This window comes from Alexandromys fortis, unplaced genomic scaffold (genome assembly GCF_014885135.2).
Source record: "Alexandromys fortis isolate MF-2015 unplaced genomic scaffold, M_Fortis_MF-2015_v1.1 scaffold_0, whole genome shotgun sequence".
Taxonomy (NCBI): domain Eukaryota; kingdom Metazoa; phylum Chordata; class Mammalia; order Rodentia; family Cricetidae; genus Alexandromys; species Alexandromys fortis.
The window spans coordinates 38,722,315-38,749,676 of record NW_026067949.1 but is presented as its reverse complement, the minus strand read 5'-3'; positions in this window follow the sequence as shown (position 1 = coordinate 38,749,676).

The window sequence follows — 27,362 nt, the reverse complement described above, 5'->3', positions numbered from 1 at the left end:
CCTGAATGTCGACATGGCTGAGCCCCTGATGTCCCACACTGTTGCGTGCAATGTCTGCTTGCTCATAAGCACAATTGCTTTTCTGTCCCTCATTTTCTTTCACCTTCACTTTTTCATGCAGTCACTCAAATCAACAGAGGAGGGAATATCAAGGTAGAGTGAATATTAGGATTTTTCTTGCCTTGGATTCAAATTTGAATGCAAAGTCACCCCTCTCCTATCACTTTAAAAGCAGAACCTACCAACATTTGACAGAGTTTCAGCTCCTCACCATAAAGGACTCAGACATTTACCTTTCATGGTTGCCCCCAGGGGCTTACCTCCTTTTGGGAAGACACCATCTATTAGACCGGTTGTACCAAATTTCACATCCCTTATGGCCTGAACACATGTGCTCAGGGATAACCTTCCAGTCATAGTGTGACTTCCTGACATAGGTTGCTTGGTTTCTGTTAGCCCACTAAAGAGAACTATTGCTAGAAAATCAACTGTGCACTCCAGTACAGCATGCAGCCTCCAGGCTTGTCTCCCTCTGTTCCTACATCTGCTGGCCATGGGACCATGCTTATGTGATTCCGCTGTCACCCATCACCCTTCCCACTCGTGTGTCTGTCAGTGATAACTACTTCTCTCATGCGTTTTCTTGTGTCATCCCTTGGACATACCAAAACTTTTTCCTTGGTTAGTCTTTCATAATTAGAGGTTACTTTGGGATGAATAAGGCGGATTAAAGTCACACAGGAGCCACGGTGTGTCTGCTATGATGAACAAGTTTCCTGTGAGAGGGAAAACTAGTCAAGGGTCAGTCACACAGCCTAAAAGGATAAAGAAACATCCTACACAAGGTTCATCATAAATATCAATGATCAAATTCTCTGGAGCCCTGTTGGCAAGCTTAGAGTTTAAGAAAGCTATCTATAGAGAAACAAGACAACTAGAGTAATAAACAAAATACTCGGGGGTGGCAGTGAATTTGGAGGGCAGCTTTATTTTCTTTATGTGCTTTGAATGTAAAGGGAGAGTACATTTTTCCTCTCCCACTGTCCCTTTCTCTCTCTTCTCCTCCTTCCCTTCCTCCCTTCTCTTCTCTGCTGAGATTTGAACTTAGGGTCTTGCCTTTTCTAGAACTACATTTTCCTTCCCAGCTGTGCCCCATCCTTGCTCCCTTTTATTTAGTTTTATTTTGAGACAGGATGTTGCTAACCCTCCCTCCTTCTTTGGTTTGAGGAGTTGAAAATTTCAGAGACACATACTGCCATGACATTCATTGCATTTTTAACCTTTAACTTTGAGATAGGGGACACAACAGAACTTTGGGTTGCCTTTTTAAAGCTCTGTAAACAATAGTCTTGGAAGATTTGAATATGATCCTTTAAGTTATGGCATAACTATCAATGAGCATTATGGAATGATATTAATGATAACCAGAATACATGGCCTAGAAACAGTGATGGAATTCATTGGGAAGAATTCATCCATTCTTCCCAATGACCTATTTGGGAAAACTTTTTGTCCTTTTATAGGTTAAAAGTCCTGGTTTGTTTTAATTTTTGTTTTAGGTTGTGGCACTAGGCATTTTCATGAGAAGACATAGTAGTAGTTTTAGTAAATTGTTCAATTATTCTAGGTTCTTTTGATATTAGACTAATAAGTAGTTAAAATAGTTACTACATTGGTAAAGACAACTCATTATAACAAGGAGATGAAGTTTGTGCTGAGTGCAAAAGACAGAAATCTGTGTGCACAGGGCTTGTAAATTCCCATGAATCCCTAATACTTTTTAATTTAATAGTAAATGGCAGTGGGCTTCTGAGGCCAACACAAAGATGCAATAACCACGGCTTATAATTCTCAGAGACAAGCACAAGTACTGCCTAAGGTAGTTACGGACAATAGAGTGACTGGTAGGCAGGAGGAAATGTACAATGTCAATTATGGCCTCAGTATCACCCACAACAGTGAGAACTATGGCTTGCCCCATTACACTTTTCGTTGGAAGTCCCCATTATTTTTCTTGTGAGTCTTGAATGCTTTTTTAGAAATTTTTATGGCCCATCAACTTGAAGAAGCAGTGATGGGGTAAATTGAACTTTGAGCATTGCCAGTGACGGATTGGAGCGGATGCTATTGGAACCCCCAACATATCTCCTTCAGTTCTGCCTGTGGCAGTAGCACACACTGTTGGGGTAAAGGTACATCTTAATGATATCTTTTTTTTTTAAATTCCCTGGCTCTCTCTCTGAAAATTGATGGAATAATTGCTCTTTCCCAATGATGGGTAGGAATTTTAAGCACAGACTCCTATAAATTACAATCACTTTATATAGAACAATGGTGACTCCTTTCTGTGTTTTTTTTTTTTTCCAAGTAGAGAAGCAGAATTGAGTCCTGGTATTTCAATAGATTATGTCAACCTGCTGATAGTTCATGCCCAATAATTTTTTGTACCTATCAAAAGTCTTAGCTTGCCATCTTACCAAACCTAGGATAGTTGTATCATGATTCTATTTTTAATGAATTTTTTGTACAATATGTTCTGATCACACTTTTGCCCTCTTCAAACCCCTCTCAGATCCTCACTAACTCTCCACCCAACTAGCTCAATGCCCTTTCTCTCTCTCTAAAAAACAAGCAGACATTTGTTTTTTTTTACCTGATCCTAAGTTGCCAACCAGTCATTTTCGAGAAGACCAGCTTTAAGGAACTTCTAGTCCAATATCTTAAGAAAACCCGCCTAAAATGAGCTATGAGTTATGTGTTGTCTACTTAGAGAAGATAGAGTATAATTAAATTTTGGTCTTACTGTGACCTCCAACACTGCAGTACCCAACACAGGTGTCCCTAGCCAACAACCTCTGATCAAGGGACATTCTAAGTCTTGTGTGTTTTCTCATGAAGATTTTCATTCTGTTGTTCCGAGTCTTCAAGCACAAGTCATGGTAGCTGATTAGTTCTATAGCAAACAATAAAAAGCCACCTTTTTCTCATTTGGGTTTTTGCATATTTATTTCTATAAATATAAGAGCCTATGAACTATTTTCTCTAATAGAATAAAAAACTGAGCCAAAAGAGATTATATAGAATTTGTGCAAGTTCAAGGTGGAGACTGGCATGGCTTAGATCATAAACCAGTGTACACAACTCTATAGCTTGTTTGAACCTCTATTTGCACAAGTTCAGCATTCAGATTCTATAACTGTTTGACTTTGGCAGTGTTGAAATTTTCCAGAGGCCCTCACAATTCATGAAATTAAGGACAGCTAAAGAAATCTCTGTCCACTTTGTCTGTGTTTAAGAAATGGCTTACTCTGAAGAACCTACCTACAGCTGCCCTACATAGGTAAGACTCATAAGTGCTTCTTGCTTATCTCTGCCAAATGGGCACAGACCTTCCACATTCCACTTCTGTGCCTCATAAAAAGTTAACTGGCTTGTTTGTCCCTTTTATAAGCTGGAAGATGATGCTATTAAGTTGACTTGACATTTGGTAATCTTTGTCCTATACTATGGAGCTTTGACCATTTCTAACTTAAACCACCAAATAGACTTACTTTCATGGAGTCTTTTAGGAATCAGCCATCAGCAGAAAGTCCAGTTCTTGCTCAACTGTCCTTTTACAATAACTCCTCATATTCTGTAGGTATGTTTCCTCTTCATTGTGAAGGAAAATTCCATTCTATCTAAGAAAACAAAGGTTCTTGTAGTGATCTTGTGGTCAGTATTCTTCCTACTGTTGCAATTCCTTCTACTTAAATAGTCCATTAAAATTACAGCAACCCTTTCAGATAAATTCTTTTAGCCAAATCCAGTATTTTAAAAAATTGATTTGTCAGAAAAATAGTCAAATCCATATAATCAATTTAATAAGTTCTATTTGTATGGAAAAGTTATATAAAAGATGAAATTAACTTCAGCCACATATTTTGTTTCATTTTATTAAAATATTATCAGCATGCAATAAGTATAAAAGTTACCAATAAACTATTTTATATATCCTTTTACATACATTTTTGACATTCTGTGTGGAGTTTTATGCTTACAGAACCTCTTAGCTTAGAGCGGCTACATTTCACGTGCTTTTCAAGTAAGTGCTATTTGGGTCACCAAAGTGTGTTGGTGTGGTTTCCCTTTGTCCATCTTTTGGGAAAGTTATTTTATTATTCCCTTTTTTAAAACCTGGGTTCATCTTAGCTTTTCCTTTTTCTAATTTTCATCTGTTTGCATACTGTAGCCTCTCCTTTTTTCTACTGAATGAGTTCACACAGCTTTTGTTTCTAGAGTTACTTCACGAGACATATTTTCTGTTTCTGACTTACATAAACATCAAGTCCTTTGACTGGAGAGAAGACAAGACACAAGATAAAATATTCTTTTTCTGTTATATTTTATCTCAGCTGAAGGGAAAGTGTTGTTTGCATTTCTAAAAACAACAACAAAAACCCACTGCAACTATTTAACCCAAGTGCACAGGAATACTGAATATAATAACTCTAAACTGTTTCCTAATCAGATGATCTCAGTGTGAGGCTGTTGGCATAGTCAGCACTGACTTTTAGTTGGCAGGCTCTAGGAGACAAAAGGGTAGCCAGGGGAGAAATGTATTAGTCTAACAAGTGTTGATTTGCATTTCCTTGAAGTTCTTTCCCTGATTCCCCTTTTTAAAAAAAATCTGATGAAATAATACCCAATACTTTAATATCCATATTTGAGTTCAGGGTCATATATGCACTTGCAGCAGGAACTGAAAAGCCCTGCTGCGGCTGGAGCACAGCTCTGAGGATTACTCTAAAACATCACCACACACAGATGCTGAGAACATGAAACTGATTTGAGACAGATTGTTGCTTCAGTGATCCATGTTTCTCAGCAAATTTCCCCAAGTCCTCCCCTCCCCCCGCACCCGCAGTCCCCACATATACTGTCACTGTCTTCACTACTATGGTCTTATTCACTAAGGACTCACAGACGTTCTCTGCCCGACCCACCAAAAAGCAAAATCATGGGAGCAGGGTCTATATGCTCTCTCTCCTATGATTCCTAAACATGTAAGGGAATGTTTAGGAATCATTCTAATTCAGATTCTGTTTCTTTTTTAGAAAATATTTATTTTTATGTGTATAAAAGTTTTACCTATGTAGATTGTGTGCACATAGATTCCCCAAAGAACAAAAGAAGATGCTGAATCTCCTCAGACAGAAGTTACAGACAATATGTAAGCTCTCTTGAGTCCTGGAAATCGAACCTTGGTCCTCCACAAATGCACAAATCCTCTTCACCACTCAGCCATCTCTCTAGTCCCTAATTTAGATTTTGTTTATTTGCACTTATTTTCCTTTTTAGTTTCAATGCTCATAAAACAGTTTGAATTTCATGCTATTTAAGGGGAAATTTTAAATTAATTTAATTCCAGCACAATTTATTTAGAATTTGGTATGTGCCAGGCTTTATGTTCAGCATTGCATATGCACAACTGTATAAAACAAACCTAAATACCTAGAAGGGATGTAGACAATCCTTAAATGTATTTGTTTAATAGAAATACAGTCAGCGTTGAAATGCTCCTAAGATGTGGGTATGTCAATGAGAAAGATTGGTTTCATTGGGTGATGAAAGTGAATGGAGGAAACAAAATATGGTACCCACATTTGAAAGAATATTCAAAGGAATTCATGCAGACCAGTAAAGGAAAGATCGCCAGATGCCCTAGTTACAGGAACTAGTCATCCGGGGATGTGCTGAGTTCAAGGTAGTTAGCCACTAGGGTAAAATCGAAGACAGCAAGACATGATCTCAAAGCTGTAAATGTGGTCAGGTGTGATTCTGTTGGAAAGTCATAGGAAAATATTCCCCCCTTTCTTTCCTTTGTTTCCAGTTGTGACCAAAGAAGACAGTGGTGATAGTATATTGTGTTTGGGAAAGGGCACGTCATCATGTGACCTGCTTACAATTGGTTTTAAAAGGAATTCTGACATATTTTGAGGAAAATAATTTGACATGACAATTAACAAATATTTCTTTTTCTGTTGCATATTATTTTAATTTTATAGCTCTTTCTCCAAGTGCCTTTTTATTTGGTAATGTGTAGAAATTTGTGATTGAGCTGTTTTTTATTGTCTTTGTTGGAGTGAATCTAGATACAAAGCAAGGCTCTCTTTCTCCTAAGCTGACCACTCTGGGGATCTTCCAATTACTTTTTATAGTCAATCAAGACTGGGAAGAAAAGAACCCAAACCCATCAAAGACAACAGTTCTGTATATAAATGTATAAAATGTACTGTGTACGTTTCTAGCATTTATCTCTTCTGCATGGGAGTCTATGGATTCACAGACAAAAATAAGTTAAGGAGAGCCTAGCCTGTACGACACTAATAGGGACGGGAGAAGGACAAGAAGGACACAGCACGAAGGTCTGCTCACCAGAACCCCGTGCGGAGGCCCACAGATGTCCATCATTAAACCTGAAGACATGAGAACCTAGTCCAGTATTTCTTCAAAAATTAAAAAGAAATGCGTATCTGACACACGGTATAGTATGGATGAGACTTGAGAAAGTACCAATGAAAGAAACCAGGTGAAAATGCTTTTTATTGTATGCTTCCATCTGTATGAAACCTCCAGATTAGGAAAAATCACAGAGAAAGAAAGATTAGTGGTCTCAGGCAAAAGAGGGAGGGAGAAATGGGGCATAACAGCCTAATGGAGACCATTTTTCTTTATAGAATGATGAAGATGCCCTGGACTTAGTACTGATGGCTGCGCAATACTTTGCAGATCCTGCAAACCACTGAAGCCTGCACTCTAAAGTGGATAATATGGTGAATTCTTAGAGTACATAAGTTTTATGTCATGAAAGAAAGCACAATTACAAATTACATACATCCACAGTAAAAGAAAAAAAAAAGATATAAATATTGTGGCTGCCAGCAACATAACCAGAAGGAAAACAGCACTCATACATACAAACACTAAAAAATTTACACAGAGAATATTTGTATGTGTGTGTGCATGTGTGTGTATGTGCGTGTGTTTATGTTAGTGAGAGATGGACAGACAGACAGATAGAGAAAGACAAGCAGAGAAAGATACTGAGAGAATCTCACATATAGGCACACAGAAGCAGGCAGAGAAACAGCAAATACACAGACACCAAGATTTGGGTAGGGGTATAATTCTATACTGAAAGATAATAACATCAATGTAATCAATAAAATACATGAGTAGGAGGAATTGACACACCCCTGAAGCAGATTTAGGCTGTAAACAGATACTTAGTAAATTTTTGCAGTGGCACAGTAATAATTGTTTAGACACTTAATCCACTTAATTGCAAGGTAAGAGGACATACGAATGGCTACATTTGGAATTTTGGATTTGTATAACTGTTATAACAATACAGAGATACTTAACTTTACTGCCCATGAGGCTGCCTTGTGAGTAAGTCAACAGGGCATCTACATTGTGTGAAAAGGAGTGACATTTTATCAGGAATAATTTGAATAGTTTTCTCTATAACATATTTGGCCTTGATTTTTATATAGTAGAAAGTGGTTTTATTATTTCAATTGATCACATTATTTTAATAAAAGGATGCTGTAATGGTGTCATGCTTTGTAAACCTGCTATTAATTCTAATAAGAATTTAATAAGTGTGAAAACTTTTGGGAATTTGAGCTGAGAGTTTCCAGATGTTCAGTATAAAGATGATGTGGCTTAGGTGTAATTGAAAACTGTGGTGCATTCTTACAAAGGAGCTTAGCATTCTCTGGTCAATACCTGTTTTGTGAATATATGTCCTATGTGGCTGTCCTCTGTTGTTTTATTTGCTTTGCATGTATTTTTATTTTTATGGTTGAAATCTTGCATTTGTGCAGAGCATATGCTGTCATATCACCACCGAGCATCGTAAGAAAGAAAGTTTAAGTTTATGTATTGGCACTGGAGGAAAAATACCTGCTCTCTGCAGCAGTTCGACTTCACCTTATTCTTCCAAGGTTATGCACTTTACTGCATTCATGAAAGAAGGCTTCCAGCAAAGTGTCTCCTTATTATGAATGAGGACCTCTTATTGTTCACAGGAGTGCTGGATGCCACCTCTTTTCAGCTTCACTTCTTTTATTATCCTCTTTTATCTCGCTCACTTTCATCTTGTGCTTTCTCTTTGCCTTATAAAATGAGTAAGCTGCAAGCAAGGAGGGGGAAAGGCCATGACTCAGATGGTGGCCAATGGAAGCTTCTATAGCATTTCTGTCTTTTGATGGGGGTTGCAAGGTAAAACACAAAGGTGCTGCAATTTTTGTGAAAGAGATGAAAGCGTAGTTAAGGCTAATAAATATGCTCAATTAAAGGCAATTAAAATTAATGCTTGAGATGATCTTGTCATTTTATTTGGTGAGTTGTGGGATAAAAATGGACAAAAGGAAGTGGGAAAGAGCTCAAGAGATCCTCCCTGTTTTAATGATAAAGAAAAATGGTTTTGCTTTGGCTAATCTATTTTAATTCAGCAGGCTGTGTTAGCCATGAAATTATTGTCATGGAAATGTTTATTGAATGAGTGGAAATAAAATTAGTTTCTCATTGGCATCTAAAGAAAATCAATTCCCACTTAGTAGTGGGTGTGTGAAGTAGTTATAATAGCTACCAGGTTACCAGCTGTACTATGGTATCAGTCATGTTCCTTGCCTTTCCATGGGGGGAGGGTGACATTGTTGATTAATCACTTCTCTTTCTTTCTTTATTCTTCAGAACTTCATGCTATGCTATTGATTTTCCTTCTGACTTTCTATGTGAGTTTTCTGATATATATAATTCTTTGAATCTTGATATGTGTGCTGTCTTTTGACTTATACTCTCGCCAAGCAATATGATTTTCATAGACTCATACCTAAGTCCTTTCATTCCAAATGCTCACTTTTATACATCACTTTAATGAACACACATATTTATGATCTTACAATTCTACCAGAAGTTCATAGTTCTTATGAATTACTTGATCTCACAAAATTTATAGGTTCTTGATATTGTACATATTAAACACAGTCTGTTTAGCCATAGGTTCTCTATTAATGGATTCAATCAAGTAGTGAAAAATGTATTTCTGTTATATGTGTCTAGGCCTTTTACTTATAACTATTCCCAAAATATTTTAGTGTACCAAACATCTGTAAAACAATTGGATTGTATCAGGTATTATAAAGAATTTGGGCATAATTTAAAGGTAAGTGGACAGGAAAGTGTGTACTTGTTAAATGCAAATCTTAACCTATTTTACTCTAAAGTATTTAAGCTTCCTCATATTTTAGTGTTTGAGAGGAGCCCTGACCCCAGTCTCTTGAGAATACCAAGGGATGACTATATTTAACTTCAATTTCTGCTTTCTTAACCTGGAAACCTGGGAATTATTCTAAGATTTTCGTTTTCTTTTATCTTCTACCCCCATGTTACCTGTAGTTTTCCCACTTCATTTCCTTGTTTCATTGCCCATGTCTAACAAAATAACTATCCCTTTCAGTCCATCTACTCATTACTAAAATGACTAAATCAGTGTTGCACTCTCTGATGCTTAAAATATTCAAACTGCTTTTCATAACTGAGACTACTAGACTTGTGTAGCTACAAACCATGTGTGTTTATGATTTACACTTATATAGTCTATCCTTTCTTTGCCACGCCTCTACCCTAAACCCGGAGATACAATCTTTATTATTGTCTCAGTTTCTCAAGTAAAATCAAGGTTATTTACTCTTCATTAGGCTTTATGAGACTTCTATTTTCCATTATTCAAGACCTAGATTGAGGTCACCTTTTGTTATATTTTTCTATCCCTTTCCATTCCCAAATGATGATTAATAAATTAACACATTAATTTTATTTACATAAACTATTTCATATCTCAGTTGTTATTCTTTATGAGTTCCTTAAACGCCTTAATTTTTCCATGTTAATGAGGATAAAATGAGGTGATCCATACTTGTAATTCTAGAAAATGGGAGGTGGAGGCAGGAAAATCATGACTTTGAGTCTTGTTGTGCTACATTGAAAAGCTCTGGAAAGAAAGAAAGAAAGAAAGAAAGAAAGAAAGAAAGAAAGAAAGAAAGAAAGCCCACAACAATGATGATATTGTCTTTAATTGAGAATTTGGAGAATTAAGTGACAAGGCCAAATAGCATTATAGGAAATAACTCTAGGAGTTGTGTTCTGGCCAGGATTTCAAACAAAAGAACAGTTCTGATGATCAAGGTGAGACTTGATGCTGGTTTAAATTAGGATGCTTTTGGAAATAGAGGGAGGAATGCTGTTGCTAAGATTCTGTGCGGGATCATTGTATTGAGGTGAGAAAGAAAGGTAACAAAGCTTTTGATCTGATTAAAGAGCAAAAGATAGAGCAGTCATTAATGAAAGTGAAAGACTGCCTAGTCAGTGAATTTGAGGGTGTGTGGCAATCAGGAATTGAATTTTGACATGTTAATTTTCAGCTATCAATCAACGCCTGAGTGGAAAGATTGAATTAGCAGTTAACTTTATTAGTCCCAAATTCAAGGTAGAGATATAAGAGGTGCTAAATTTAGAGATTAGTGTAATGAAGGTACTTAAAAACCACAAGGTAAGAGAATATCTAGGATATGTGTAAATGAAGAAGAAAGGACCAGGGCTCAGGGCAGGTAGTATTGAGTGATACAGAGGTGAGCAGGATCCAGTAAAAGAGAAGAGTTAAAATGGACACTAATACAGGTGATGGAGAGAGACAAGGGTACTTAAAGTCGGAAGTGATCACATATGTGAAATTTATCAATATATCATAATTAGGTTTCTAAATTGATCAATCACAATTTTAAACAAAAACCCATCATTCATTCATTTTATTCCAAGAAGGTATCTGAGAAAATATAGGGATTCTAGATAAAATGTGAAAAAATATGAAGCAATAAACACATAAAGACCCCCTTAGTTAATCTAAAAGTACATGAATATTCATGCTTGTCCCTGAGCTATTAGAGAAATCTTCATCAAAAGGTGACATGAATAGAAATCATGCCTACCCATTATATGTGAGAGATTCAACATGCATTTTTTTCTTTGCAGTAGAAAGAAAGCTATTGCTTCAAACCCTTAGGATGTTCTTTCTCTCTGAAGCTTCAGTGAGGGTTCCTTCAAAACAATTAATTGGTGAGGAAAATCAGTCAGAAGAAGTATCTTTGACATGACTACACAGCAGAGCGGATTTGAGTAGCATCTGATTTTCACTGGCACTGTGTGAACATGCATACATAATGACATTTTCAAAAGGTTAATGCATGGATTATGTAAGCACGGCTTACTTTAAAGCTGTGCAAACTCTCTGGGATATAAAAGAAAGTCAGCCTCCCATTCCCCTAATACAGAATCTAAATGCTCTAATGTAAAATGTTGATGTACAAATAATATGCATTTAAAATCTTAAACTGTGAACAGTGGAATTCCTTTCTTAAAGTAGTAGGTACCGAGTCTACTGTGCTCAATCTAGTGGAAATTTAAAACAAGCAAATAGTTAAAATAGGCAACATATTCAAATAGTTCTAAAATTAACCACAAGAAAGGCAAGACCACTTTGTCTCAACTCTCTTCTCTATTTGGTCTTCATTCATCCCAAGAGGCAACCAAATTGTCAACGAGAATACGTGCTTTATCGAGACTCACAACTACATAATGTGTAGGTAGAGAAAGATTTCATACTACTCAGGTATAAATGGGATGTCTATATAAAACCACTTCTTTCAAGGCTCAGGGATCAAGAAGGAACAGAAGGTAGAAAGATTATAAGATCCAGATGCTGTAGATGACTACAAGGAAACAGCATCTTCCAGACAGAAGAGAACTGGTACACATATGAACTCAAAGACACTGAGAAAGCACAGAGAAGATCAGGACAAAGCAAACAAAATGTCAGCACAGAGAAAGAAGCTATTTGCAATTGATGTCTGTTGGAAGGGGTGAAATTAGTCTTTGCCAGTGTAGTGATACTGGGTATGTAAGCCACACTACAGGGCAGATCTCATGCTTAGTAGTGGTACAACAACACAAAAAAGACTCCACTTTTTTTTATTACTAGTAGTGTTTTGTTGCTTTTATTATTATGGTTTGGTGGTTTTTCTTTTTGGTTTTTCTTTTGTTTTTTTTCTTCTTGTACAGTGCATGAAAGAAACATGAAGTTGGGTGGGCAAGAAGTGGTTATTGGCAGAATTGGGAAAGAGGAAAGAATGAGCTATAACAATATTTTGCAAAACCTTAAATAAAAATAAATATAATATGTCATGTGCTTTAAATTAATGCTTTGTAGAGAGACTTCTGTATGCAAGATGGATAATAATATGTGACTTGAAGACGTTTAAAAAATGTTTTATCTTGGTTTGTAGATGACTCTCAATCCTGTGCTGTTGTTACTCAAAGGAGAGGCTGCAACATTAGTATACCATTTGGTTGTATCTTCAAAGGGCAAAAAAAAATCTTATTGTAAGCAAATAAAAAGTTCAAAGGAGAAATGGCTTTATCACTTCACAGTCAGTTATCTATTGGTTAGACATGATTGCTAAGAGCATAGAAGAACTATAGCAATGTTCTGTTTTTGATCTAATAGATAAAGCTTGCCTGAAGATCAGAGTGCAGAACTAGCCACACTTGTCAGCCATACAGACCAGGCAGTGGTGGCACACACCTTTAATCCCAGAAGCCACACTAGTTAGCCTTAGAGGACAGGCGGTGGTGGTGCACAGCTTTAATACCAACACTAGAGAGGAATATAAGATGGGATGAGACAGGGATTCACTAACTTTCTGGTCTGAAGATATCATAGAGGTAAGAGTTCTCTAGTGGTTGGCTGTTTTGCTTCTTTGTTCTTTTAGCTTGACCCCAATATCTATCTCTGGGTTTTTATTATTTGTGATATAAGAAACAAAATCAGGACACAAGCTAAATATGACTTCTCTGAACAGGAACAGGGGAAAAAAATCAGTTCTGTTTCAGATGAACACAATTAGCTAAAGAACCTAATAAAGATGACAAAGGTTACAGCTGTTCTTGGTTGCTTTTGGATTTGTACATTGTCTCCAGTAGCAAGAATGGTGGTGAATGGTTTCTCATTACCAGGAATGAATATCTATGGCCACTGCTAAATGACTAGTCTTTATAAGCAGAGACGAACTCTCAGAGTTCAGTATGGTCCCATTTCCTAGTAGATTGGTTATGTTGGATCATGTTCCCCCTGAAAGGGGCCAGGATTTGTTCTCTTTGGAATAGATATCTTGTGAACAAAAATGGGCCTATTTTTGTCTCAATTGTTTTTTTTTTTTCTAAAACCAATATATGTGGCCTTAAATTTCACTTAGTCACAGAGACGGCATTTCCCACAGTATTTTTAAATTGCCTTCACAACACTGAGCTAGGCCAAGTTTTGTGGAATTTATTGTTTTTGTTACGTTATCTATTATTTTGGGGCACTGAGTTTGATGGGCTATAGAATGACATTTTAAAGGTTCAGTTTAAGTACTCATTTAGGCACCGTCTTGCAGGCTGAGAGAATGTCCATAAAGAAGTAATATACTTTTGAAATCTGTATACAATGGGACTTCTTCAATCGCATTTACAGGTATGAAAATAAAGTTATAATGTGGAAGTGACCTCTTTCATGATTATTTTGTGTATGTGCATGTGAGTATGTATGTTCATGTATGTGCATATGTGTGTTTTTACACACACGTTAAATGGGTGCACATGTTGTGGCAGAAGTGGAGGTCTGTTTTGATTCAGTCACTGGCCACCTTTTTTTCCTGTCTGTTAATCTTTAATAATTGTTACTGGGTGACAGCTTCATAATTTACGTAATTATAGTCCAAATAACTAATGTTTCTAACACCTCAGGAGTAAATTTGGTAATTCATTTAAGAGGAAATTGTATATGACGTTGGTAGTAAAGGTATTGGAGAACAGCACTTATTGTGTGTTTTGTTTTATAAATGAGGACTGTAACAAACATATATTTCCATTATTTTTGTTTAATCCTAGTATTGCATATTTTATCATTTTCATTTCCTTATTCCATTATGATATGATATGATGATGTGATAATAATAAGCAAATTCATCTTGATATTTAAATGTAGGATGACTTGGAAGATTGTTGCTGCTAAATGATAAGTAAATATCATTGGAAGGTGGCTAGAGTGATAATAATAATGATATTATTATTATTATAGTTGTTTTTCTAGGAGAAGTTAGAATATTTTTTGCCATTTAAGCAACATTGGTGTGATGTTACTTGAACACATCATTTTGATAAAGTTCCATGTGGTTAAAAGAGATAACGTATGGTTTCAAGTTAATGAGAGAAGGACTGTGGTTCTTTTACTGCGTCCAATTTACCTACATCGAGCTAATTTTCCAGAATTACTTTCCATGTGTGGTCCAGAATTGGGATCGTCAACAGGAGAAAAGTGAGTGACATTTGGAAAGTAAAAGTGAAGGGGCAGCCTTGCTTACACACAAAAGGCTGCTGCAGCACTAGGTACAGCTGCACTCCGTGCGCAGAGTCATAGATCTTCCGAGTAACCTCTGAAGTTTTGCTGGATCTTTTGTTCTCTCTTGAAATGCAGCGAAAGGGTCACAGCTCATTGTTCACCAGAGCTTCAGGAAAATTGCGTCACTGAAGTTAGAAGCTAGAAGATTGGAGGAGTTTGCTGTGAAAGACAGATGTGGGTTCATGTATCCCTGCAGATTTAATCTCATCTTCATGAATTCCACTTTGGCCTTTCTTTCTCCCTGTTCATATTAATCTTCCCTTCCTGATGGCTGGCATAGTTCAGAAGTAAAAAGTGACCTGAAGACAAGAAATATTGGAATAAGGTATAATATTACTTACAAAGGATCTGCTGCTTTGATGGAACCTATAAATATTCTTCTAGTCAGACATATATGCTCATATATAAAATTAATTTTAATTAAATATACAAACGTATCTGGCAGATTTTATCATTGGGAGTTTTTTCTTCTTTATCTCTCTTTTTCTACATACATTTAATTTTGTTAGTCTCTTCAATACAAATATATATTCAGATATATATGTATGACTATATGTAAGTATACACACTCACCCTCACATATAAAAGAGAAGCAGATTAAAAATAGAGGGTGTTTTTTTTTATTCTCTGCACATGAGACCTTGAAAAAGAATAGAATTTATGCTGGCATGATAAAGAAATTTAAAAATAGGCAACACAAAAGGTGCAATCTATCGCTTACTTAATGATCATCACTGCCGGGTATTTTAGGACAATGAGAGACGAGATAGTTGGACTTCCTAATCTTTCGAGACTCATATTCTAGCCAGTGACTTTTATTGCCAATGTCATGCATTCCATCTAGTGAAGGACTTTGAACACAGTGCACATATTCCTCTAATTATAAATGAGTGATTCTTGGGTAACCAGATAAATTTTAAATTTTAAAACAGTTTCCCAATATGGTGATGTTCTTGCAAGATACTGCTAACAATGTGTGAGGTAGGAATCTCTGGGCATTTGGTGCCTTACCCTTGGTTCCCATTCTCAATCCCTCTGCCAGCTGCTCTCTGCCATCTGCCCACACTTTTCTACTGACACAGCTGCTGCTTAGGCCGCCAGTGATCTATTTGCCAGATCTCATCTGTATATATTGGTACCTATTTTATTTCCATTTGACATTACAGTCATTAATGCCTTCATATCCTTTCAGTCTCTGCCATTACTCTTGGCTTTTCCTCATTTCTCTACTTTCTTATTATCTATTAGTTTTGCATTTACTATTTGGTTAGGAAAATACTGAAAATGACCCCAAAGTCAGTATATTCTCTATTCTATCTATCATTCTATGCATCTTAATTGGAAGCGGAACCCTAAACTAGTGAATTGGTGAATTCCTTTGGGCTTTGTTCCTTGATTTGATTTGACTTCCCTGTAATATTTGTTCTACAAGCCTGATTTTTTGGTCACAATGAGACTCTTTCCTCATACCTTCCTTCTCTCCTATCTTTCCCTAGTTCATGTGCCTGCCAGACACACATTTCTAAAATGAAGAATGTGATAAGTCTCCCCCTTCCTTGCATAAGATATGAAGATAAGTTTAAATTCCCTCTAAGCAGCAGGGGAAGTCCAGCACTCTTTGTTACTGGCTTCACTCAAGGTTCAGATTCTTTTAAAGCTACTACCTTTTCCCCAGGGTCAAATAACTCAAACTTTCCTTTGCAGTATCTGTAGTCTTTTTATATGTCCTTAAGGAAATATTTTGTCTTCCCAGTTACTCTACTAGCAACTGTCCATACCTCAAGAGTAGTTCTCATTTCTTTATCAACTCAGTCTTCTCTCCAGTCATAGTTGACTGATGACCTATGATATTCCAGACCTGTTATCATTCCCGTTTCCTAGCTGTTAATAGCTGTTCTCATTCCCCAATGACTTCCATCTCCATTGTTTATGTCTGTGCACCACATAGCACCGTGTTTTCACTGTCACACAATGATGCTGTGGGATAATGCTTTTGTATACTGTAAAGATCTGTCACTCGCATTGGTTTAGTAAAATGCCAATTGGCTAGTGGCCGGCAAGGAAGTCTTGGTGGGGCAACCAAACTAAGAGAATTCTGGGAAGAGGAAACACTGAGACACAGTCACCAGCCAGATGCAGAGGAAGCAAAAATGAGAATGCCTCACTGAGAAAAGCCACATAGCTAAACATAGACAAGAATTATGGGTTAATTTAAGTTGTAAGAGATAAATAGTAATAAACATGAGCAATACAACAGGCAAACAATTTATAATTAACATAAACCTCTGTGTATTTATTTGGAACTGAATGGCAGTGGGACCAGGTAGGATAGAAGCTTCCATTTACACAATGATATTTGGTTCAAGATATCTGCTCTGTAGCTAACAATGTTCACACATGTTCAACTACAATCAGCTGTATCTTAAGACTGTTTCTTCAATTTTCTTTCCTAATACACTTTGAGCCTATGTTATAAGGAGCTAGGTTGTATTTTTAGAGTTTGTGTGTGTGTGTGTTTGCAAGTGCCTGTGTTCGCATTGGTCTCTGTGAGTTCTACTACTTTACAGTTTATTCATGAATTTTTCTGAATGAAAATGATTTAGAATCAGAGGAGCTGATAGACTGAATTGTTTTATTTCTTTGACCCAGATCTGCAAAAGATAAAAATGAATTATGAATTGCTGTGAACATTTCATAAGCTTCTGGGACTTTAGGTCTAGGAGAAAATGTTTTGTAAATGCCAAAGCATTTCTTTTTCATTCACTTCCTGTGGAGTGAAGGCTGGTCCAGGTAGCTTTAAAGATAGATAGGTTTGTGGACTGTCTACACAGCAGTTCTGCTCCAGGGAACAGCTGAGTCTTTCCATCAGTCTCTCTCTACAGCCTTTTCCTCTTTCTCAGTGTTTCTTGTGATGCCATTCATGTCCTCAGGCTTCTTTTGTGGAAGCTGTCGTCTTTAGTACTGGGAATCAAGTTACATTTGTCTAGAGGGCAGTGTACCAGGAGGAGAGTTCACGGTATAGTCTATTCATAGATATGATTGTCAGAGACTGAATACTTCTCGCTGTTGTTTAGCACATCCCTTCTTGGTGGTATCTCTAGTCCTCTTTGGTTGTCTTCTCAGATCCACCTTTTGCCTATGTCCAGGTAAAATAGAGACATATTTTCCAGTGGCCATGTCAGAGGAGAAGCAGATGGCAACTGACTGCAGGGTATTGGCCCACCCGAATGCAAGGCAGTGATAGGTGAATCTCGGATAGGCAAGGCCTTGTGGTCTTCAGCTCTATAATGTCTCTTGCTACGCTGTGTCTTTACATGTTTGTGCCTATTTTTCTGCTTTATCTGACATGGTGTGACTGTGTGTGTGTGTGTGTGTGTGTGTGTGTATTCCTTCACTGACTTTAAAGTAGTTTGATAAACTCATGGAAATATCCCATTCTACTGAACAATTTTACCTGTTTATTATTATAAAGATGATTTCCTCCCAAGCGGTACTGTTTAAAACAGTGATTTTATACAATAGTAGTGTCAGCTTAAATAGAATTTTGATGATTGAGGGTTTTTAATAAATATAGTAAGGAATTGTAATAGAGGTTAATTTAGTGAAAAAATTATTAAAAGGTGAAGGCAGGATATAGTGTTGCCCTCACACCTGATGATGCAGGGGCTGCAGAGGATAGAAATAAGAATAAGGAAGTGTCACACAGCTAGGACTTACGAGTTTCTCTTGAAGAGCCATATAGAATGTGACTTAGGTTAATGATTAAAAAAAGCTGTAGAGTCCCAGAAGTTAATATAGATCAAATTCTTTTAACCTAAATATTGGGAGATGTGTTTATGGATTTCAGTGTGCATCATAGCTAAAGCAAAACTTTAAATAATGACTTAAGGTTAGAATAAGTTGTTTTTTTTTATGGCTTAGAGGTAGAAAATCCTGGGGACCAATTTAAAGTTTATAAAGACATGGTTATAATAGTTGAACAAGGGACTTGTTCAGGTCAGGGAACAGAAGAAACAGTGACCTGGCTATTGCTGGCTGAGGTACTTTTCTTGCTAGAATGGGTTGGTAATCAAGGGTGGTGATAAATTTCTTGTACACATTTCTCTCATCTTCCTGATATATATGTATGTATGTGTGTGTATGTGTGTGGGTTTTTCCCTTTTTTTTTAAATATAATTTTTTATTGAAAAAAAAAGAATTCCGCCTCCTCCCCGCCTCCCATTTCCCTCCCCGTCTCCCTTTTCCCCCCTCCTCCCTCTCCTCTCCCCCTCCCCCCCACTCCTCTCCCCCTCCCTCTCCAGTCTGAGGGGCAGTCAGGGTTCCCTGCCCTGTGGAAAGTCCAAAGTCCTCCCCGCTCCATCCTGGTCTAGGAAGGTGGACATCCAAACTGGCTAGGCTCCCACAAAGCCAGAACATGAAGTAGGATCAAAACCCAGTGGCATTGTCCTTGGCTTCTCAGCAGCCCTCATTGTCTGCCATATTCAGAGAGTCCGGTTTTATCCCATGGTTTTTCAGTCGCAGTCCAGCTGGCCTTGGTGAGCTCACAATAGATCAGCCCCACTGTCTCCGTGGGTGGGTGCACCCCTCGTGGTCCTGACTTCTTTGCTCATATTTTCCCTCCTTCTGCTCCTCCTTGGGACATTGGGAGCTCAGTCCAGTGCTCCAGTGTGGGTCTCTGTCTCTATCTCCATCCATCTCCAGATGAAGGTTCTATGGTGATATGCAAGATATTAATCAGTATGGCTATAGGATAGGGTCATTTCAGGTTCTCTGTCCTCAGCTGCCCCAGGAACTAACTGGGGACATCGCCCTGGGCACCTGGGAGCACCAAATCTCTTGCCAACCCTAAGATGGCTCCCTTAATTAAGATGTGTGCTTCCCTGCTCCCCTATCCGACCTTCCTTTATCCCAAACATTTCAATGCCACTCTTGGGTATATACCCAAGAGATGCCCGATCATATGACAGGGGAATTTGTTCAACTATGTTCATAGCAGCATTATTTGTAATAGCCAGAACCTGGAAACAACCTAGATGTCCTTCAATGGAAGAATGGATGAAGAAAGTGTGGAATATATACACATTAGAATACTACTCAGCGGTAAAAAACAATGACTTCTCGAATTTTGCATGCAAATGGATGGAAATAGAACACACTATCCTGAGTGAGGTAACCCAGACCCAAAAAGATGAACTTGGGATGTACTCACTCATAATTGGTTTCTAGAGATAAATAAAGGTCAGTGAGTCTATAATTTGATCTCCTAAAGAAGCTAAATAAGAAGGTGATCCCAAAGAAAAACATATAGCTATCCACCTGATTATGGGAAGTAGACAAGATTGCCGGGCAAAAAATGGGATCTTGGGGGAGGGGGGGAGGGAGGTAAGGGGAGATGGGGAGAGAAAAGTGAGAAGGGGAGGTTGGGGGGAACTTGGGAAACGGTTTCTCCCTTTTTTGCCAAACCTGGAGAGATAAGTTTTGCCTGCCTACATGGTCCCAGAGAAATAAGTTTTACTCCTTCAGTTAGAAAAGTCAAGTTGACTAGTCTGTTTGTGGGACCTCTAGCAGTGGGACCAGGATCTATCTCTGGTGCATGAGCTGACTTTTTGGAGCTCATTCTCTATGGTGGGAGCCTTGCTCAGTCTCCATGCAGGTGGGTGGGGGATGGTCCTGTTTCAACTAAATGTGCCAGGTTTCAGGGATTTCCCAAGGGAGGCTTTACCCTTTCTGAGGAGTGGATGGGGATTGGGTTGGAGGGAAGTGGGGGGAAGTGGAGGAGAGGAGGGAGAAAAAACTGTGGTTGGTATGTAAAAGTGAATAGAACATTTAAAAATAAAGAGGCAAAAAGAAAACTCAATTTGAGTTATTAGTTTTCTGACTCTCTCAATCCCTGAGATGTTGGATGCTGGTCCTTATGGCAGCAAATATATATTTTTCTAGTATATAACTTCTACTAGTTCAAAAATACTGCTTCTTAGATAGGCTTGTTTGTGTGTGTGTCTGTGTGTGTGTGGTGCTCATAGTATTATGCTCCCTTTTATATATTTGTTTAATTTTAGTCATGAAATGTTATTAATTCTTTTTTTCAGCCTAACATTCTAAGTAGCTCGCTGTGTTATAGACTTACTTCTTTCATTACAGGTCATCTCACTGATTGTTTGGTCAGTCTCTTATTGTCTGCTCACTCCAGGTTTGACCTTCTAACACAATGTTGAGAAAACAGTGGACAGTGTTATTGGACATTTAGACACTGACCACATGATTGACATACTCATTATAATTATATAAGTCTAGATATTTCTGTTCAATTCATGTGCTGGTAATGGAATCTACAGACACAATCAAATACATGTATTCATCAATTAATTAATCAAGTAATATGTTGTTCTAATACAGTATCCACTTAAGTAAAACTAGTTAAGTTCATCATTACTTTATATTTCTGTGTTTCTTAGAAGTCTCTTCAGCATTTACACTTTTTCATTTTATTTCTAGGACTATTTGTCAGGAAAATTAACATAAATTGTTACCCAAATTTTGTGTAGAATTACAGATATTACTATGTCATTTTCAATACAAAGAAAATGGAAGAGAATGTGGTTTTAAACACTTGGAAACCACTAGTTGAAGTTTTGTTCTACTTTTAGTGTTTGGTGATTATAACATAGGAAATAATCACAGGATTCTGACTAAATGGGTGTATGTTAATCCTTTGTTGTAGATAATTGGACAGTCATTAAAGACAATGCATCCCATGATGTTTGTCATCATAAAAAAGCAAAACCTGTATTACTAATTTATAAAGCACAAGCTTCGGCCTTTGTATTGACCATTCTCTTCAAGAAAAGACACAATAAAAGTTCAAGTGTATTTGTCTTGTGACATAGAATAACAAGTGGTTTTTCTCATTTCATTTGCTCTTCTGCATTTTTTTCAAAATTTCTTAATATTACATTTATTATTTTTAGCTCACAATATTTAGTGTGTTTTACCATACCATCTCTTATATTTTCAAGCTTGTCCTTAGAGAAAGAAACAACACAGAGAGAGATAGAGAGGAAGCAGAAAGACAGAGAGAGACAGAGACAGAGAGAGACAGAGAGAGAGAAAGAGAGAGACAGAGAAAGAGAGAGAGACAGAGAGAGAGAGAGAGAGAGAGAGAGAGAGAGAGAGAGAGNGAGAGAGAGAGACAGAGAGAGAGAGAGAGAGAGAGAGAGAGAGAGAGAGAGAGAGAGAGAGAAGCACCCTGTGTTGAATTCCTCTGTGTGGCAGGTATAATTTAAGATATTTTTATATATTAGCATAGACTTTTCTCAGTATTATAGAGTAGGAACCAGCCCACACATTGAGTGTCTTACCTAGGATATCTCAATTAATTACACAGCAGGGATTTGACTGCCATCTATTACAGCCCAGGAACACATTTCCTGAACCACTAATCTACAATGACTCTCACTTAACCAGTCTTGATTGAGTCAGCCCGCCCCAGTTTTCCCCTTCACTGAAACTAAAAATTCATTTGCCCCTGCCATGCGTTACTTGGTTATATTCTAACTGCTTTGTGCAATTTTGATTCATGTTCTTAGCTAGATAAAGAAATTATTTGAGACAAATTTGTATGTTATAGTCCTGTCATATATTATTTTAGGATACAACATACCTCAAAGTACGGTAATATTTACAATTACAATTGCCAATATCTTTAAGGAAACCATAAAGTATAGCTTTATATAGATCTGGTATGGCCAATATTCCTTTGAACTAAAAGTGTTAAATCCTGTGGGGTTTTAATTTATTCCTGTGATTTTTTTTTTATTTTTAAAGGTTCCAATTATTCAGAATTTTTTAATTATAAAATCTGCCGGTCTTAGCTTAACTTGAAAGATACTGCTTAACTAGGGTCAAATCATAATGTCATTTCTGTTTCTCCTTTCACATGTGCTTCAGACCACATGGACCACTTACTATTCTAATTTCCCTTCCTTGCAAGCAGTTGCTTACAGCTGTTTCTCAGTTTGGACTGCCCTTGAAAACTATCTCCAAAAATACAGCTCCTATGAATCTTTGCATATTCTGTGTCTAGTGCTAACTTAAAACATTGTTGTGCAGTAATCTTACCCTCTTTTGAATTCAGGCATCTCTTTTTGGTCACACATTGGTGCATGTACACACACATACACACACACACATATACCTATTACATGAACTCAAGCTCAGCACTTTAAGTGTATAATATAATGTTAACTTATGTTGCATAGCAGATCTGTAGAACTACTTAGCTTCATAAACTCTGTATTCATTTAAGAACCTCCCCCCATGTGCCCATCTCCAAGCTCTTGGCAGCCATCATTCTATTTCGTGGCTTTCTGAGTTCGAATACCTCATACGCTTCTTTTAGGTGGGGTCAAGTAGTTTTACTTCTGACACCAGACTCTCACTTTGAATGATGATTTCAAGGTTCATCCATGGCATGGACACTTAGATTATTTCTACCTCTTGACTGTTATTTTGTAAAAATGACCAACCTAAAGTGAAAATGTAAATGTCTCTTTCTGACCTCTATTTATACTCTTTTAAATAAAATCTCCGATAAGGGGTACTGTATCCATTACAATTCTGTTTTTATTTATTTTTTTAATCAAAGCAAAGATTTTCTTTACATTCCCACAATTATTTTTTTTCTTTTTTTTAGTTTTTGATAATAGGTATCCTCACATTGCATTATATAATGGTTCCTTTTGACTTTGGTTGTTTTTATTTTCCTAATCATTAGTAGTATGAGACTTCTTGGCCACCTGTACATTTTCTGGGGAAAATGCCTAAAGTTCTTTGTCCCCTTTTTAAGTAAGCAATTTGTTTCCTTGGAAGTGACTTGTAAGCACTCTTTTTAGATCTGGGATGTTAACCAATTATCAGGTTATAGTTTGTGACTATTTTCTACCACTCTGGAGCTGTCTTTTCTGTCAAAAGTTTCCTTTATTCCCTAAATTTTTAGTTTATAATCCAATTGCCTATTTTTGCTTATAATTTGGCATCATACACAATAAATCATTACAAGGTGATATTGTGAAGGTTTTTCCACCATGGGTTTGTTTATGGTCTCAGGTCCTTCACAAGTCGTTATCCATTTGAATTACTGTTCACAGGGCAAGATGACAGATCAATTTATTCCAGTTACCTAATACTATTTGTTGAAGAGACTATCTTTTTCCCAATTGTAATTTTAACTATTTTGAAAACCATTTGATATATATAGATGGATTTACTTCTTGGATCTCTGTTTTATTTCTTTGGTATCTATGTCTGTCATTATATTCACAGTACCCTTATTATTTTTAAGGTTTACTGGTAAAAGGTGTAAGCATGCCTGATAGTTCTCCTGGAAGGGGTTGCTTTAAAATATTTTCACATTATTATTATATCTCTTCTAGTTGTAAATGCTCACTCAATAGAGTTTTGGAAAAATGACATTTTATATTATGATACTAGAGAGATGTTGTTTTTGAAAATTGCAACAGGCTGGAGAGATGGCTCAGTGGTTATGAGCCAGCACTGTTTTTTTTTCCCCATTGGTTTCACAACCAATCTCTGACCATCATGGGCACCCACATTTATGTGCGTGCATACACAAACACACACAATTAAAAATAATCTTTAAAAAATTATAAAATTGTTACTGTTTCCTTCCTTCCTTCCTTCCTTCCTTCCTTCCTTCCTTCCTTCCTTCCTATCTTCTTTTGAGTTTTGAGAAAGGGATTCTCTGTGTAGCTTTGGAGCCTGTCCTGGAACTAGCTCTGTAGACCAGACTAGCCTCTAACTCACAGAGATCCCCATTTCTGCCTCACAAGTGCTGGGATTAAAGGTGTGCACAACCACCACCTGGCTTTTTCTGTTGTTATTATTTCTTAAGAGTCACGTTCGTGCCCAAACTTTACATTATTTCCCACTTTGCTTAATACAGAATTAAGTTTTATTAATCTAAATGTCATTACAACCTAAAATTTTAAAGTTTTTAGAAAATATTGAAAATTTTACATGTTTTTATTGCAAAAATGATTATCATTAATATAATTTAGGTTGTCAAATTCCTAATTTAACAAAACTCCCTTAAACAGTGAATAAAAGAAACTCAAAGATTGGACTTTCAATTACAAATTCAAAAAGCTAAGTTTATTATTATTGAACAGTTCAACAATATACATTTCTGAAGAGATAACATAAGAAAGGTGAGAGAAAGCCAGAGAGAAAAACTGAACTGCATCAGACTCTGGATTATAGAGTGCTTTGATATATATTTGCCTTATGTTGTTAGAAAGCTAGATATATGAATATAAACATGGATATGTGTGTATTTTATAAACCATCTATACATGGGTCTAATTCATACATGCTTATGTATTGTGCACTACATACTTGTACATATAAAATACTCTAATGGTCTCCTCACAGTTTGTTAAGAAAGATTGGACAACAGTTGAAGCCTGCACATGGTAATTGACACTTATTTGCATAATTCCCTAACTTGAGGCCCTGTTGAATGCTCAGTTTTGCATTTCACTTTTTAGGTGCCAAGTAACCCATCCATATTCTTATTTGCTGAGGATTGTGGACCAATCATCTTGGGTCAGAATGACAGGTACGTCTCTTATGAAACCTACCCTCAAGATCATTACTTAATACAGTCAACAGAGAGAAATTTCTTTTCAACTTATTCAACAAAAATAGGGAGGTGCAGAGGGTCTCCAGGAGGCACATTGGAGCTAAATCAAAAGAAAGATATTGCAATGCCAGAGGATGTGGCCTGGGAAATTATAGCAAGGGTTTGGTTGGGAGGAGAACTTAGCTCTGGGTATTTCAATACTTTTTTATTTTGAAATGCTGTTCTTTTCTTTAAAAAAAAAAAAAACAGCTTCAGGATTATAGTATAACTGATTAGATGGAAGAGATCATTCTTACAGATCCCATATTACTATACATAATAAATGCCCCTAACACTTTGTTTCCCCAATCCCTGGACTATTTCTTCACTATTGGCTACTTGTCCTTTTGGTTTCTATAATTCCAATGTGAATTTCAGTCACAATATTTTCCTAACTATTTATTTTTGTTTCTTGGCATATGGGCTTCTTCATAACTGAAGTGTATTATATCCAGATTTACATGCCTTGTGCCTGTCAAAGTATTTTACACATTGCAGTTGAGAAATAAAATATATGGTAAAAGACTAAACACAGCTGGAAGACAGCAGATGCCTATCACCCAGTAGCATAGTTTAACTTCACACACAGTCCCGCCAACTAAATTCACTACCTGTGGTGGGTAATCTGGATTGCCAACTTGACTGAATTCAGAGCCCGAAAATTAGTAAAGCACCGTTTAATATGTAGTGTGATATGGGCTAGTGAATTAAAGGAGAGAAAGACCCATCCTGAATTTGTGTGTCATGGTCAAAGAGATTGTGGTCTGAATAGAACAAAAGGCAGTAAGGGGTTGCTTTCCTGGATGCTTTCTCCTTGAGTTGGTGCACTGTTTGATGGCTGTCTTGCTCTGTGGATGTCAGGTTTGCAGTTTTTGAATGCAAACCCTCACCAATGACTCTCCCAGGATCTTCTAGACCTCCAGCTCCAGACTGTGGCCATGTCATTGAGTCCTCTTATTGTCCTGTTTCCACTTTTTGTGGATTGGGTAGCTCATGGTTTTCTTGGATCCCCACTGTATGGAAAATCATTTTGTGACTACAGCCAGCTCTTGATAAAAGGGATCTCCTCTTTTATAATTATGTGCATACCCTACTGGGTCTGTTCCTCTGGAAAACTCTAATACACGGTGTGGATAAGGCATAATTGTTTTTCAAAGAAGAAGGTGGACACTAATAGGGCACATAAATTTTAGAGTAGCCTTTTGTAACAGAAACCTGTGGTCCTTGTTGACACAGTACCTGGGCTCCTGGCAGGTAGTTTATCTTTGATTTTTGGCATAAAATATAAAGAGGATCTTATTTCCACTCTCAATTTAATTTTTTTTTGTCTTAGGAAGAATTTATTTTTATCTCATTTCCTTGTAGTCAACAATTTTAAAACAAATGAACAGAGCTTACTTTTAGGTTAAAAATAAATATCTCAATTTCAAACAGAAATATTAAATTGCTGAAATTGTACCATATAATGAATAACATTGGAAACAACTAAGGTTTTATTTGAAGTTAAAAGTTAAAGTTTCAGAGCGAGGCATATGCGTGCTGTAGGTATCTATGGTATATAGTCAAGGTGTATGTAATTATATATACATGTTTATATTTTATAAAGATGAAATAGAGTGCTATATATGTTGAATCAAAATGCATTATTTTAGAGTATATTTTTCCTTTTTTAACATTGGCGTCTCTGAATTTGATATACAAACCTGTCACTTACTGCTGAAGGTACATGCTAAGAGACTGTTAGAGTTCATCGTCGTGCCTCACAGAGTGGATTCACACACATGAAGACAGCTACAGCGTAACTAGATGATCTGGAAGATGGATTTGAGCAAATACACTTAACTTCTATTAAGCTTGTTTTCTTTCTTGCACTCCTCTGAAACTTCATCTTACATGTAGCTGGTAAGCGATAAGAGACTTCAAAGTCTGCCTTCCAGTAAATGTGGCCCTCGTAATTAAATTGCTTGGAAGGTTTCTTTTTTGTGTTTTTTTTTCTCTTTATAATGCTGATTTAATCATCTTCAGCATATAGTGTCCTGTTGGCAGGCTTCCCACGTGTGCTTGTCAATGGAAGGTTATATGCTAATGGATGTTTGTTGCGGAATGGGAGCGTGGGGA